The sequence below is a fragment of the Orcinus orca genome, chromosome 7 (genome assembly GCF_937001465.1).
Source record: "Orcinus orca chromosome 7, mOrcOrc1.1, whole genome shotgun sequence".
Classification (NCBI taxonomy): Eukaryota; Metazoa; Chordata; class Mammalia; order Artiodactyla; family Delphinidae; genus Orcinus; species Orcinus orca.
In genome coordinates, this window is record NC_064565.1 from 13,689,625 (window position 1) to 13,702,417 (window position 12,793).

The 12,793-nt window shown below is 34.1% G+C and overlaps 1 non-coding gene across 1 annotated transcript; it reads left to right on the top strand.

Annotated features, from left to right (window-relative positions):
- The first annotated feature begins 299 nt into the window (after positions 1-299).
- LOC117195522 (U6 spliceosomal RNA) lies at positions 300-403 on the top strand. Its single transcript, XR_004475246.1, has one exon. It is a non-coding gene; the product is annotated as a U6 spliceosomal RNA (small nuclear RNA).
- Positions 404-12,793: the final 12,390 nt, after the last annotated feature.

Consider the following 12,793-nt stretch of genomic DNA (forward strand, 5'->3'; position numbering starts at 1 on the left):
CTGCATCGGCAGGCGAACTCTCAACCACTGCACCACCAGGGAAGCCCCATTCATTCATTTTTAAAGGGAACTTTCCACTACATTTATTAACACAGGAAAATTCATATGCACACAAATAATTGCCAAAATTCAGTCCCCCAAATACTTCAGAGAGAACTAATCTATTTTCCAGATGGTTTTCCTACAATAGATGATAAACATCTATATTAAAATAAACACAAACTGAATTGAACTCCCTGGGAAAATAGAAATCTTATCTATAGCTATGTATCTGTATGTATTAAAAAAGTACACTTGCAGTGCTGATTCAGCAGCACATATACTAAAATTGGAACAATACAGAGAAGATTAGCATGGCCCCTGAGTAACGATGATGTGCAAATTCATGAAGCCCCATATTTTTAGGATCTAGAAGAAAAAGAGCAAACAAACAATGTTGAACAATAAAATAAATGAAATTAAAAATTCTCTAGAAGGAATCAATAGCAGAATAAATGAAACAGAACAGATAAATGACCTGGAAGATAAAATAGTGGAAATAACTACCACAGAGCAGAATAAAGAAAAAAGAATGAAAAGAATTGAGGACAGCCTCAGAGATTTATGGGGTATTAAATGCACCAACATTCGAATAACAGGGGTCCCAGAAGAAGAGAAAATACTTGAAAATATTATAGTTGAAACTTCCCTAATATGGGAAAGGAAAGAGTCAATCAAGTCTAGGAAGTGAAGAGAGTCCCATACAGGATAAATACAAGGAGAAACAAGCCAAGACACATATTAAACAAACTATCAAAAATTAAATACAAAGAAAAAATATTAAAAGCAGCAAGGGAAAAGCAACAAATAACATACAAGGGAATCCCCATAAGGTTAACAGCTGATCGTTCAGCAGAAAGAGACTCTGCAAGCCAGAAGGAAGTGGCAGGATATACTTAAAGTGATGAAAGGGAAGAACCTACAACCAAGATTACTCTACCCAGCAAGGATCTCATTCAGATTCAATGGAAAAATTAAAACATTTACAGAGAAGCAAAAGCTAAGAGAATTCAGCGCCACCAAACCAGCTTTAAAACAAATGCTGAAGGAACTTCACTAGGCAGGAAACACAAGAGAAAGAAAAGACCTAAAATAACAAACCCAAAACAATTAAGAATATGGTAATAGGAACATACATATAGATAATTACCTTAAATGTAAATGGATTAAATGCTCCAACCAAAAGACATAGACTGGCTTAATGAATACAAAAACAAGACCTGTATATATGCTGTCGACAAGTGACCCACATCAGACTTAGGGAAACATACAGACTGAAAGTGAGGGGATGGAAAAAGATATCCCATACAAATGGAAATCAAAAGAAAGCTGGACTAGCAATTCTCATCAGACAAAATAGACTTTAAAATAAAGACTATTACAAGAGACAAAGAAGGGCACTGCATAATGATCAAGGGATCAATCCAAGAAGATATAACAATTGTAAATATTTATGCATCCAACATAGAAGCACCTCAATACACAAGTCAAATGCTAACAGCCATAAAAGGGGAAATTGACAGTAACACAATCATAGTATAGGGGACTTTAACACACCACTTTCACCAATGGACAGATCATCCAAAATGAAAATAAATAAGGAAACACAAGCTTTAAATGATACATTAAACAAGATGGACTTAATTGATATTTACAGGACATTCTATCCAAAAACAATAGAATACACTTTCTTTTCAAGTGCTTATGGAACATTCTCCAGGAAAGATCATATATTGGGTCACAAATGAAGCTTTGGTAAATTGAAGAAAAGTGAAATTGTATCAAGTATATTTTCTGACAGCAGCACTATGAGACTAGATATCAATTACAGGAAAAGATCTGTAAAAAAAAAAAACACATGGAGGCTAAACAATACACTACTAAATAACCAAGAGATCACTGAAAAAATCAAAGAGGAAATCAGAAAATACCTAGAAACAAATGACAATGGAAACACGATGACACAAAACTTATGGGATGCAGCAAAAGCAGTTCTAAGAGGGAAGTTTATAGCAATACAATCCTACCTCAAGAAACAAGAAACATCTCAAATAAACGACCTAACCTTACACCTAAAGCAATTAGAGAAAGAAGAAGAACAACAACAAAAAAACCCAAAGTTAGAAAAAAGAAAGAAATCATAAAGATCAGATCAGAAATAAATGAAAAAGAAATGAAGGAAATGATAGCAAAGATTAATAAAACTAAAAGCTGGTTCTTTGAGAAGATAAATAGAATTGATAAACCATTAGCCAGACACATCAAGAAAAAAAGGGAGAAGACTCAAATCAACAGAATTAGGAATGTAAAAGGAGAAGTAACAACTGACACTGCAGAAATACAAAGGATCATGACAGATTACTACAAGCAACTATATGTCCATTAAGTGGAAAATCTGGAAGAAATGGGCAAATTCTTAGAAATGCACAACCTTCTGAGACTGAACCAGGAAGAAATAGAAAATATAAACAGAACAATCACAAGGAAGAAGTTGAAACTGTGATTTAAAAACTTCCAACAAGTAAAAGCCCAGGACCAGATGGCTTCACAAGCGAATTCTATCAACAATTAGAGAAAAGCTAACACCTATCCTTCTCAAACTCTTCCAAAATATAGCAGAGGGAGGAACACTCCCAAACTTATTTTATGAGGCCACGATCACCCTGATACCAAAACAAAGATGTCACAAAAAAGAAAACTACAGGCCAGTATCGCTGATGAACATAGATGCAAAATCATCAGCAAAATACTAGCAAACAGAATCTAACAACACATTAAAAGGATCATACACCATGATCAAGTGGAGTTTATCCCAGGAATGCAATATCCATCAATATATGCAAATCAATCAATGTGATACACCATATTAATAAGTTGAAGGATAAAACCTTATGATAATGTCAATAGTTGCAGAAAAAGCTTCTGACAAAATTCAACACCCATTTATGGTAAAAACTCTCCAGAAAGTAGGCATAGAGGGAACTTATCTCAACATAATAGAGGCCATATATGACAAAGCCACAGCCAACACCATTCTCTATGTTGAAAAACTGAAACCATTTCCACTAAGATCAGGAACAAGACGAGGTTGCCCACTCTCACCACTATTATTCAACATAGTTTTGGAAATTTTAGCAACAACAATCAGAGAAGAAAAATAAATAAAAGAAATCCAAATTGGAAAAGAAGAAGTAAAACTGTCACTGTTTGCACTTGACATGATATTATACATAGATAATCCTAAAGACGTTACCAGAAAATTACTAGAGCTAATAAATTAATTTGGTAAAGCAGCAGGATACAAAATTAATGCACAGAAATCTCTTGCATTCCTATACACTAATGATGAAAAATCTGAAAGAGAAATTAAGGAAACACTCCCATTTACTATTGCAAGAAAAAAAAAAAACTAGGAATAAACCTACCTAAGAAGATAAAATACCTGTATGCAGAAAACTATAAGACACTGTTGAAAGAAATTAAAGATGATACAAACAGATGGAGAGATATACCATGCTCTTGGAATGGAAGAATAAATATTGTGAAAATGACTATACTACGCAAAACAATCTACAGATGCAATGCAATCCCTATCAAACTACAAATGCATTTTTCTCAGAACTAGAACAGAAAACTTCACAATTTGTATGGAAACACAAAAGACGCTGAATAGCCAAAGCAATCTTGAGAAAGAAAAATTGAGCTGGAGGAATCAGGCTCCTGGACTTCAGACTATACTACAAAGGCACACTAATCAAGAGAGTATGGCACTGCCACAAAAAAAGAAATATAGATCAGTGGAACAGGTTAGAAAGCCAGAGATAAACCCATTCACATATTGTCACCTTATCTTTGATAAAAGAAGCGAGGTTATACAATGGAGAAAATACAGCCTCTTCAATAATTGGTGCTGGGAAAACTAGACAGCTGTATGTAAAAGAATGAAATAAGAACACTCCCTAACACCATACACAAAAATAAACTCAAAATGGGTTAAAGATCTAAATGTAAGGGCAGACAGTATAAAACTCTTAGAGGAGGACAAGATAGGCAGAACACTCCGTGACATAAATCACAGCAAATCCTTTTTGACCCACCTCCTAGAGAAATGGAAATGAAAACAAAAATAAGCAAATGGGACCTAATGAAACTTAAAAGCTTTTGCACAGCAAAGGAGACTATAAGCAAGGCGAAAAGACAACCCTCAGAATGGGAGGAAATATTTGCAAATGAAGCAACTGACAAAGGATTAATCTCCAAAATATACAAGCAGCTCATGAAGCTCAATATCAAAAAAACAACCCAATCCAAAAATGGGCAGAAGACCTAAATAGACATTTCTCCAGGAAGATATACAGATTGCCAACAAACACACGAAAGGATGTTCAACATCACTAATCATTAGAGAAATGCAAATCAAAACTACAATGAGGTAATACCTCACACTGGTTAGAATGGGTGTCATCAGAATATATACAACCCATAAATGCTGAAGAGGGTGTGGAGAAAAGGGAATCCTCTTGCACTGTTGGTGGGAATGTAAATTGATACAGCCACTATGGAGAACAGTATGGAGGTTCCTTAAAAAACTAAAAATAGCACTACCATACGACCCAGCAATCCCACTATTGGGCATATACACTGAGAAAACCATAATTCAAAAAGAGTCATGTACCACAACTTTCATTGCAAGACTATTTACAATAGCCAGGACATGGAAACAACCTATGTGTCCATCGACAGATGAATGGATAAAGAAGATGTGGCACATGTATACAATTGAATATTATCCAGCCATAAAAAGAAATGAAATTGAGTTATTTGTAATGAAGTGGATGGACCTAGAGTCTGTCATACACAGTGAAGTAAGTCAGAAAGAGAAAAACAAATACCGTATGGTAACACATATATATGGAATCTAAAAAAAACAAAAAATTCTGAAGAACCTAGAAACAGGACAGGAATAAAGACACAGACATAGAGAATAGACTTGAGGAAACGTGGAGGGGGAAGGGTAAGCTGGGGCGAAGTGAGAGAGTGGCAGTGACATATATACACTACCAAATGTAAAATAGATAGTGGACAGCAGCTGCATAACACAGGGAGATCAGCTTGGTGCTTTGTGACCGCCTAGAGGGGGGAGATAGGGAGGGTGGGAGGGAGACGCAAGAGGGAGGGGATATGGAGATATATGTGTACCTATAGCTGATTCATTTTGTTATACAGCAGAAACTAACACAAAATTTTAAAGCCATTATACTCCAATAAATTTGTTGAAAAACAAATGTACCCTTGTTTATACACTGTCTTTGTGTACCTTCTTTCCTCACATACTAAATATTAGGAAATTAACTTTTGTCTACGTAACATATATCTTTTATTTGCAAAAAAGGAAACAAATAAATATATGTTTTAATATGTTTGCTTTATTATGTCTTCTTACAAAAAATTTGGTGTCTGGACTTGCTTCATAAAGTGTATGTAGTCCTGACACATGCTGTCCTTTGCATGATATGTAGGTTGCGAAGGAGAGAAATCAATTACAAATCCATCTACCCTGGCAGTTACCCTCACCTTAGTGAGCCTTCAGCTACAAATTGACACTCTACAGCTTCACAACTTTTATATTTGGCTCCCTTTTACCCCACCCATGATATTACTTTTAAAGTGAAACCTTCATGTATACACTTTACAAAGAAACCATGACTTTGAGTGTCTTGGCTTGTGCCTCTCAGGTTTTCTAATGAACACTTGTCACTTTTAGACCAATATAATTTAAGGCACTGTTTGTTTATTTTCCTCTCTGTTCCTCCTTTCTAAATAAAGTTTATATCACTCCCCACTACTCAATACTTTCCCCACTCACACAGTCCTCTATCACCAAAGACACATCCAGACAGGCTGTTTTATGTCCAATTTGTCTATCGTGATGAGAAATGTGAAAATCTTTGGCAGAGACCATTAATTTTATAGGTTATGTTTCAAAAAGTAGTTCCTGGGATATTTACATCTCTTCATATTAACACCAAAGAAAATGAGTGTATTGAAGATATAAGACTTGAAAGCAAATTGTGTTTACTGTCTCCTTCTAAATATAATTAATGGCTTAAAACAGATCTTTATGGCTCATGATCAAATATTTTCCTGGTGTTGCATTTGATGTTTGCTTCACTGACATTGAATGTCTTTGAGTCTTTTGATTCCAAGACAGTTAGCTTCCTATTACATTTTGATATTCAAGGTGAAATTATTACAGTTCATCTTGGCAGGGACAATTACTCTTTGAATTAACTGATATGAGTGTCATGAGTAGCAAAAGATTTCCAATTTGGGAAAACAAAATGTATTTACTTTATAAAAAGAGGAGCTGAACGGAGTCTCGGAAATTATATAGTGCCGTATTATTTATTTTATTATATTAATTTTTAAAATTCAGCTTTATTGAGGTATGATTGACAAAATTGTAAGATATTTATAGTATATATACATCATGGTGATTTGATAAATACATATGTATACGTATAGATATACATTGTGAAAGAATTCCCATCATCTATCTGGTTAATTAACATGTTTATCACCTCACATACTTATCTTTTGTGTATGTTTGTGTATGTGAGAACATCTGATTTCTATTGTCTTAGCAAATTTCAATTTTACAATATAGTGTTATAAATTTTAGTCACCGTGTTTTACATTGTATCACTGGATCCCTAGAATTTATTCGTCTTATAGCTGAAAGTTTGGACCCTTTTACCAATCTCTCCTTACCTCTCCCACCCCCCCCCACATCGCTGATAACCATTTTTCTACCTCTGTCTCTATATGTTTGATTTTTTATTTTTAGATTTTATAAATAAGTGAGATCATGAGTATTTGTCTTTCTCTATTTTAATCTTTTCACTTAAGATAATGCCCTCAAGGTCCATCCATGTTGTTGAAAAAATCAAGATTTTCTTCTATCTCATGGCTGAATGATATTTCAGTGTATGTTTATACCATATCTTCTTTATCCATTTATCCATTGATGGACACTGGATATGTTTCCACATCTGGGCTACTGTGAATAACGATGCAATGAACCTAAGTGTGCATACATCTCTTCAATATCCTGTTTTCATTTCCTTTGGATGTTTACCCAGAAGTGACATTGCAGGATCATATAGAAGTTCCATGTTTAATTTCTTGAGGAACTTCCATACTATTTTCCACAGTGGCTGCACCACTGTACATTCCCATGAAGAGTCTACCAGCATCCCATTTATGCCACATCCTTGCCAGCATTTACCTCTTCTCTGCCTGAAAATAGTCATCCTAACAGGTGTGAGATGATGTCTAAATGTAGTTGTGAGTTACATTTCCCTAATAATTAGTGATGTGAGCATCTTTTCATTTACTTGTCCATTTTTAAGTCTTCTTAGAGAAAATGCTGTTTAGTTCTTCTGCTCATTTTTAAATCAGATTGGTGTTTTTGTTTTTTTGTTTTTTTGGGTTTTTTTTGCTACTGAGTTGTATGCATTTATTATATATTTTGAATATTAACCCATTAGCAGATATATGAATCATTATTTTTTTTCCTATTCCATACATTGCCTTTTCACTTTGTTGATGGTTTCCTTGGCTGTGCGGAAGCTTTTTAGTTTGGTGTAGTCCTGCTTTATTTTTACTTTCGTAACATTTGTTTCTGGAGTCATATCAAAAAAAAAAAATCATTGCGAAGCCCAATATGAAGTAGTTGACATACCATGTTTTCTTTTAGAAGTTTTGTGGTTTCTGGTCTTATGTTCAAGTCTTTGATGCATTTTTAATTGATTTTTGTGTATGGTGTAAGATGAGGAGCCTGTTTCATTTTTTGTGCATGTGTATATCCAGTTTTCCCAGCACCATTTATTGAAGAAACTATCCTTTCCCCATTTTATATTCTTGGCTTCACTGTAATAAGTTAATTGAACTTGTATGCATGTGTTTACTTCTGGCCTCTCTCTTCTGTTTCATTGATCTATCTCTGTTTTTATGTCAATATTCTCTTTTGATTACAGTAGCTTTGTGATAAAGTTTGAAATCAGGAATTGTGGTTCCTTTAGGTACATTCTTCTTTCTCAGGATTGGTTTGGCTAGTCAAGAGCCTTTGTAGTTCCATACAAATTTTAGTTTTTTCTCCCTATTTCTTTGAAAAATGCCATAGGAATTTTGATAGAGATTGCATTGAATCTGTAGATTTCTTTAAGTATTGATAGTATGGAAATTCTAAAAATATTAATTCTTTTAATCCATGAGTATGGATTACCTTTCCATTTATTTCTGTCTTCAATTTCTTTCATAAGACATTGGTCTTACAGTTTTCAGTGTACAGGTCTTTCATCTCATTGGGTAAATTTTTTCCTTGGTGTTTTATTATTATTGATACAATGGCAAATGAGATTGCTTTCTTAATTTCTGTTTTAGATAGTTCATTGTTAGTATATAGAAATTCAACTTATTTTGAATATTAATTTTTTAAGTTGAAACTTTATTGAATTTGTTTAGTAGTACCAAAAGTTTTTTGGTAAAGTCTTTAGTGTTTTCAACATATAATATGTCACCTGCAAGTAGAAACAGTTTCTTTCTTCCTTTTCGATTTGGATGCCATTTATTTCTTTTTCTTATTTTTTCTTTTTATTTTCCTAATTGTTTTTTCTAGGACTTACAGTACTATGTTAATTAATAATGATGAGATTGGGTTTTCTTATTTTGTTCCTGACCTTAGAGGAAAGCTTTCAGATTTTCACCATTGAGTATGATGTTAGCTGTGAACTCGTCATATATGGGCTTTATTATGTTGAGGTACATTCCCTCTATATCCACTTTGTTTAGAGTTCTAATCATGAATTCTTGTTGAATTTTGTCAAGTGCTTTTTATGCACCTGTTGATATGATTGTATGATTTTTTTTCCTTTATTTTGTCAATGTGGTGTATCACATTGATTGATTCATGAAAGTTGAACCATTCTTGAACCTCTGGAATAAACTCCTCTCAATTATGATATTTTGAATGTACTCTTGATTTCAGTTTGCTAATGTATTTTGAGGATTTTTGCATCTGTTTTCATCTGGGGTATTGGCTTACAATTTTCTTTCCTTGTAATATCCTTATCTGGTTTTGTTATAAGGGTATTGCTGGCCTCAGGAAAGAACTTTGGAAATTTTCTTTCCTCTTCTATTTTTGGAAGGGTTTGAGAGGATGGTACTAATTCTTCTTTAAATGTTTGGTAGAATTCACCAGTAAAAGCATAAGTTCTGGACATTTCTTTGCTGGGAAGTTTTTGATTATCAATTCAATTTCCTTACTAGTAATTACTCTGTTCAGATTTTCTATTTCGTAATGATTCAGACTTGGTAGGTAATATGTATCTAGAAATTTATCCATTGTTTCTAGGGTGTCTGACTTGTTGGAGTACAATTATTCTTAGTAGTCTCTTATGATCCTTTATACTTGTATGGGTATCAGTTGTAATATTTCCTCTTTCATTTTCAACTTTATTGAGTACTCTCACTTTTTATCTTGGTGAGTCTAATTAAAGAATTGTCTATCTGTTTATCTTTTCAAAAAAGCAGCTCTCAATTTCATTAACCTTTACTATGTTCTTAATCTCTCTTTTATTTATTTCTGCCCTAATCTTTTCCATGTCCTTCCTTCTACTCACTTTTGGCTTAATTTATTCTTTTTTTTTTCTAGTTTCTCAAGGTGTAAAATTAGGTTGTTTTTTTGAGGTCTTTCTTTTATCTTTTTTTTTTTTCTTTTGTTTTCTTTTGCGGTACACGGGTCTCTCACTGTTGTGGCCTCTCCCGTTGTGAAGCACAGGCTCCGGACACACAGGCTCAGTGGCCATGGCTCAAAGGCCCAGCCACTCCATGGCATGTGGGATCCTCCCGGACTGGGGCACGAACCCATGTCCCCTGCATCGGCAGGCGGACTCTCAACCACTGTGCCACCAGGGAAGCCCAGGTCTTTCTTTTTTCTTAATGTAGGTGTTTATTGCTATGAACTTCCATTTAAGAACTACTTTTGCAGCAAACCATTAGTTTTGGTATGTTGTATTTCCATTCACATTTGTCTCAAGATATGTATTTTTTAATTCTATTTTGATTTCTTTTTTGACCCAATGATCCTCAGGAGTGAGTTAATTTCCACATATGTATGAATTTTCCAGTTTTCTTCTTGTAACTGATTTCTAGTTTCAAACCACTGTAATCAGAAAAGATGCTTAGTATGATTTCAGTTTCTAAATGTGTTAAAACTTCTTTTATGGCCCAACACATGATCTATCCTGAAGAATGTTCTAATGTGTATTCTGCTGCTAATGGATGAAATATTCTATAAATGTCTATGAAGTCTGTTTGGTCTAACATGTCTTTTAAGTACAAAATTTCCTCATCAATTTTACCTATGGATGATTTATCCATTGTTGAAAATGGGATACTAAAGTTTCCTACTATCTTTGTATGGCTTTATGTTTCTCCCTCAGATCTCTTATTATTTGCTTTAGATATTTATGTGCTTCTATGTTGGTTGCATACTTACAAATTGGGTATTTATTTATAGATGTTATACCCTTTGTGGATTGACCCCTTTATCATTATATAATGGCCCTCTTTGTGTCTTTTACAGTCTTTGGCTTAAAATTGATGTTGTCTAATATAAGTATAGTTACCCCTGCTTTCTTTTGGTTTCCATTTGCATGGGATATCTTTTTCTCCTTTCTTTACTTTTAGTCTGTGGTGTTGTCCTTAAATCTGATGTGAGTCTCTTATAGGCAGTGTATAGCTGTGTGTGTTTTTTAAACCATTTAGCCACTCTATGACTTTTGATTGGATAATTTATTCCATATACTTTTAAAGTAATTATTAACAGGTATGGACTTAATATTGCCATTTTGGTGTTTATTTTCTGGCATTTTCAAATTATTTTTTTCCTTTTTCCTTCTCTTGCTCTCTTTGTGATTTGATAATTTTCTATAGTGTTATTCTTAGATTATTTTCTCTTTTTCTTGTGTGTATTTATTTTAGTTTTTTGCTTTGCATTTGACTTTTGAAAATTTAATTATGTGTCTTGGGTGGGCCTTTTTAAAAATATCTTTATTGGAGTATAATTGCTTTACAAAATTTTGTTAGTTTCTGCTGCACAACAAAGTGAATCAACAATATATATATACATATATCTCCATATCCCCTCCCTCTCCAGCCTCCCTCCCACCTTCCCCACCCCATCTTTCTAGGTCATCACAAAACATCAAACTGATCTCCCTGTGCTATGGAGCAGCTACCCAATAGCCATCCATTTTACATTTGGTGGTGTATATATGTCAGTGTTAATCTCTACTTGTCCCAGTTTCCCATTCCCTCCTGTGTCAAGTCCATTCTCTACATCTTTATTCCTGTCCTCCCACTAGGTTCATAAATACCACTTTTTTATATTCCATATATGTGCGTTAGCATATGGTATTTGTTTTTCTCTTTCTGGCTTACTTCACTCTGTATGACAGTCTCTAGGTCCATCCACCTCATTACAAATAACTCAGTTTTGTTCCTTTTTATGGCTAAGTAATGTTCCATTGTATATATGTGCCACATCTTCTTTACCCATTCCTCTGTTGATGGACATGTAGGTTGTTTCCATGTCCTGGCTATTGTAAATATTGCCACAATGAACATTGTGGTACATGTATTTTTTTGAATAATGGCTTTCTCAGGGTATATATATGCCCAGGAGTGGGATTTCTGGGTCATATGGTAGTTCTGTTTTGAGTTTGTTAAGGAACCTCCATACTGTTCTCCATAGTGACTGTATCAATTTACATTCCCACCAACAGTGCAGGAGGGTTCCCTTTTCTCCACACCCTCTCCAGCATTTATTGTTTGTAGATTTTTTCATGATGGCCATTCTGACCAGTGTGAGGTGATACCTCATGGTGGTTTTGATTTGCATTTCTCTAACGATTAGTGATGTTGAGCAGATTTTTGGGTGGGCCTCTTTGAATTCATCTTATTAGGAAACTTTATGGGCTTTCTGGATCTAGCTGTGTTTCTTTTCCCAGGTAATGGAAGCTTTCAGCCACTATTTTTTGAATGCGTATCTGTCCCTATCTCTTTGTTTATTCACTTTCTGGGATCCTTATAATGCATATATTGGTCCTTTTGATAATCTCCCATAAAACTCTTAAACAATTTTTACTCATTTTCATTTTTCCCCCTCACTTCTGATTGAATGAATTCCACTGCCCTGTTTTCAAGTTTGCTTATTCTTTTTTTTCTTTTGCACCTAGTCTGCTGTTGAATCTCTCAACTGAATTTTTAAGTTCAGTTATTGTGTTCTTTAGCTTTATGATTTCTGTTTGGTTCTTTTTTACTAATTTTTATCTATTGAAATTTTCACTTTGTTCTTGTATTTTTCTCCTGACCTCAATAAGCATCTTTACAACCATTATTTCAAACTCTTTATCAGGTAAATCACTTGTCTCCATTTCATTAATGTCTATTTTTGGAATTTTATATTGTTCTTTTGTTTGGAACATAATCCTCTATTTCTTCATTTTCCTTGACCCTCTATGTTGTTTCCTGCACATCATATAAAAAACTATGTCTCACAATCTTAATGGAGTGGTCACTTGTAGGAGATGAACCTTATCATTCAGGTTGGCCTGAGCCCTTTATTGTCTCTCATACCTCTAAGATTGTCCAAGTCACCTTCTTTGTTTGTTTTCAGTGGTTCCCAGTA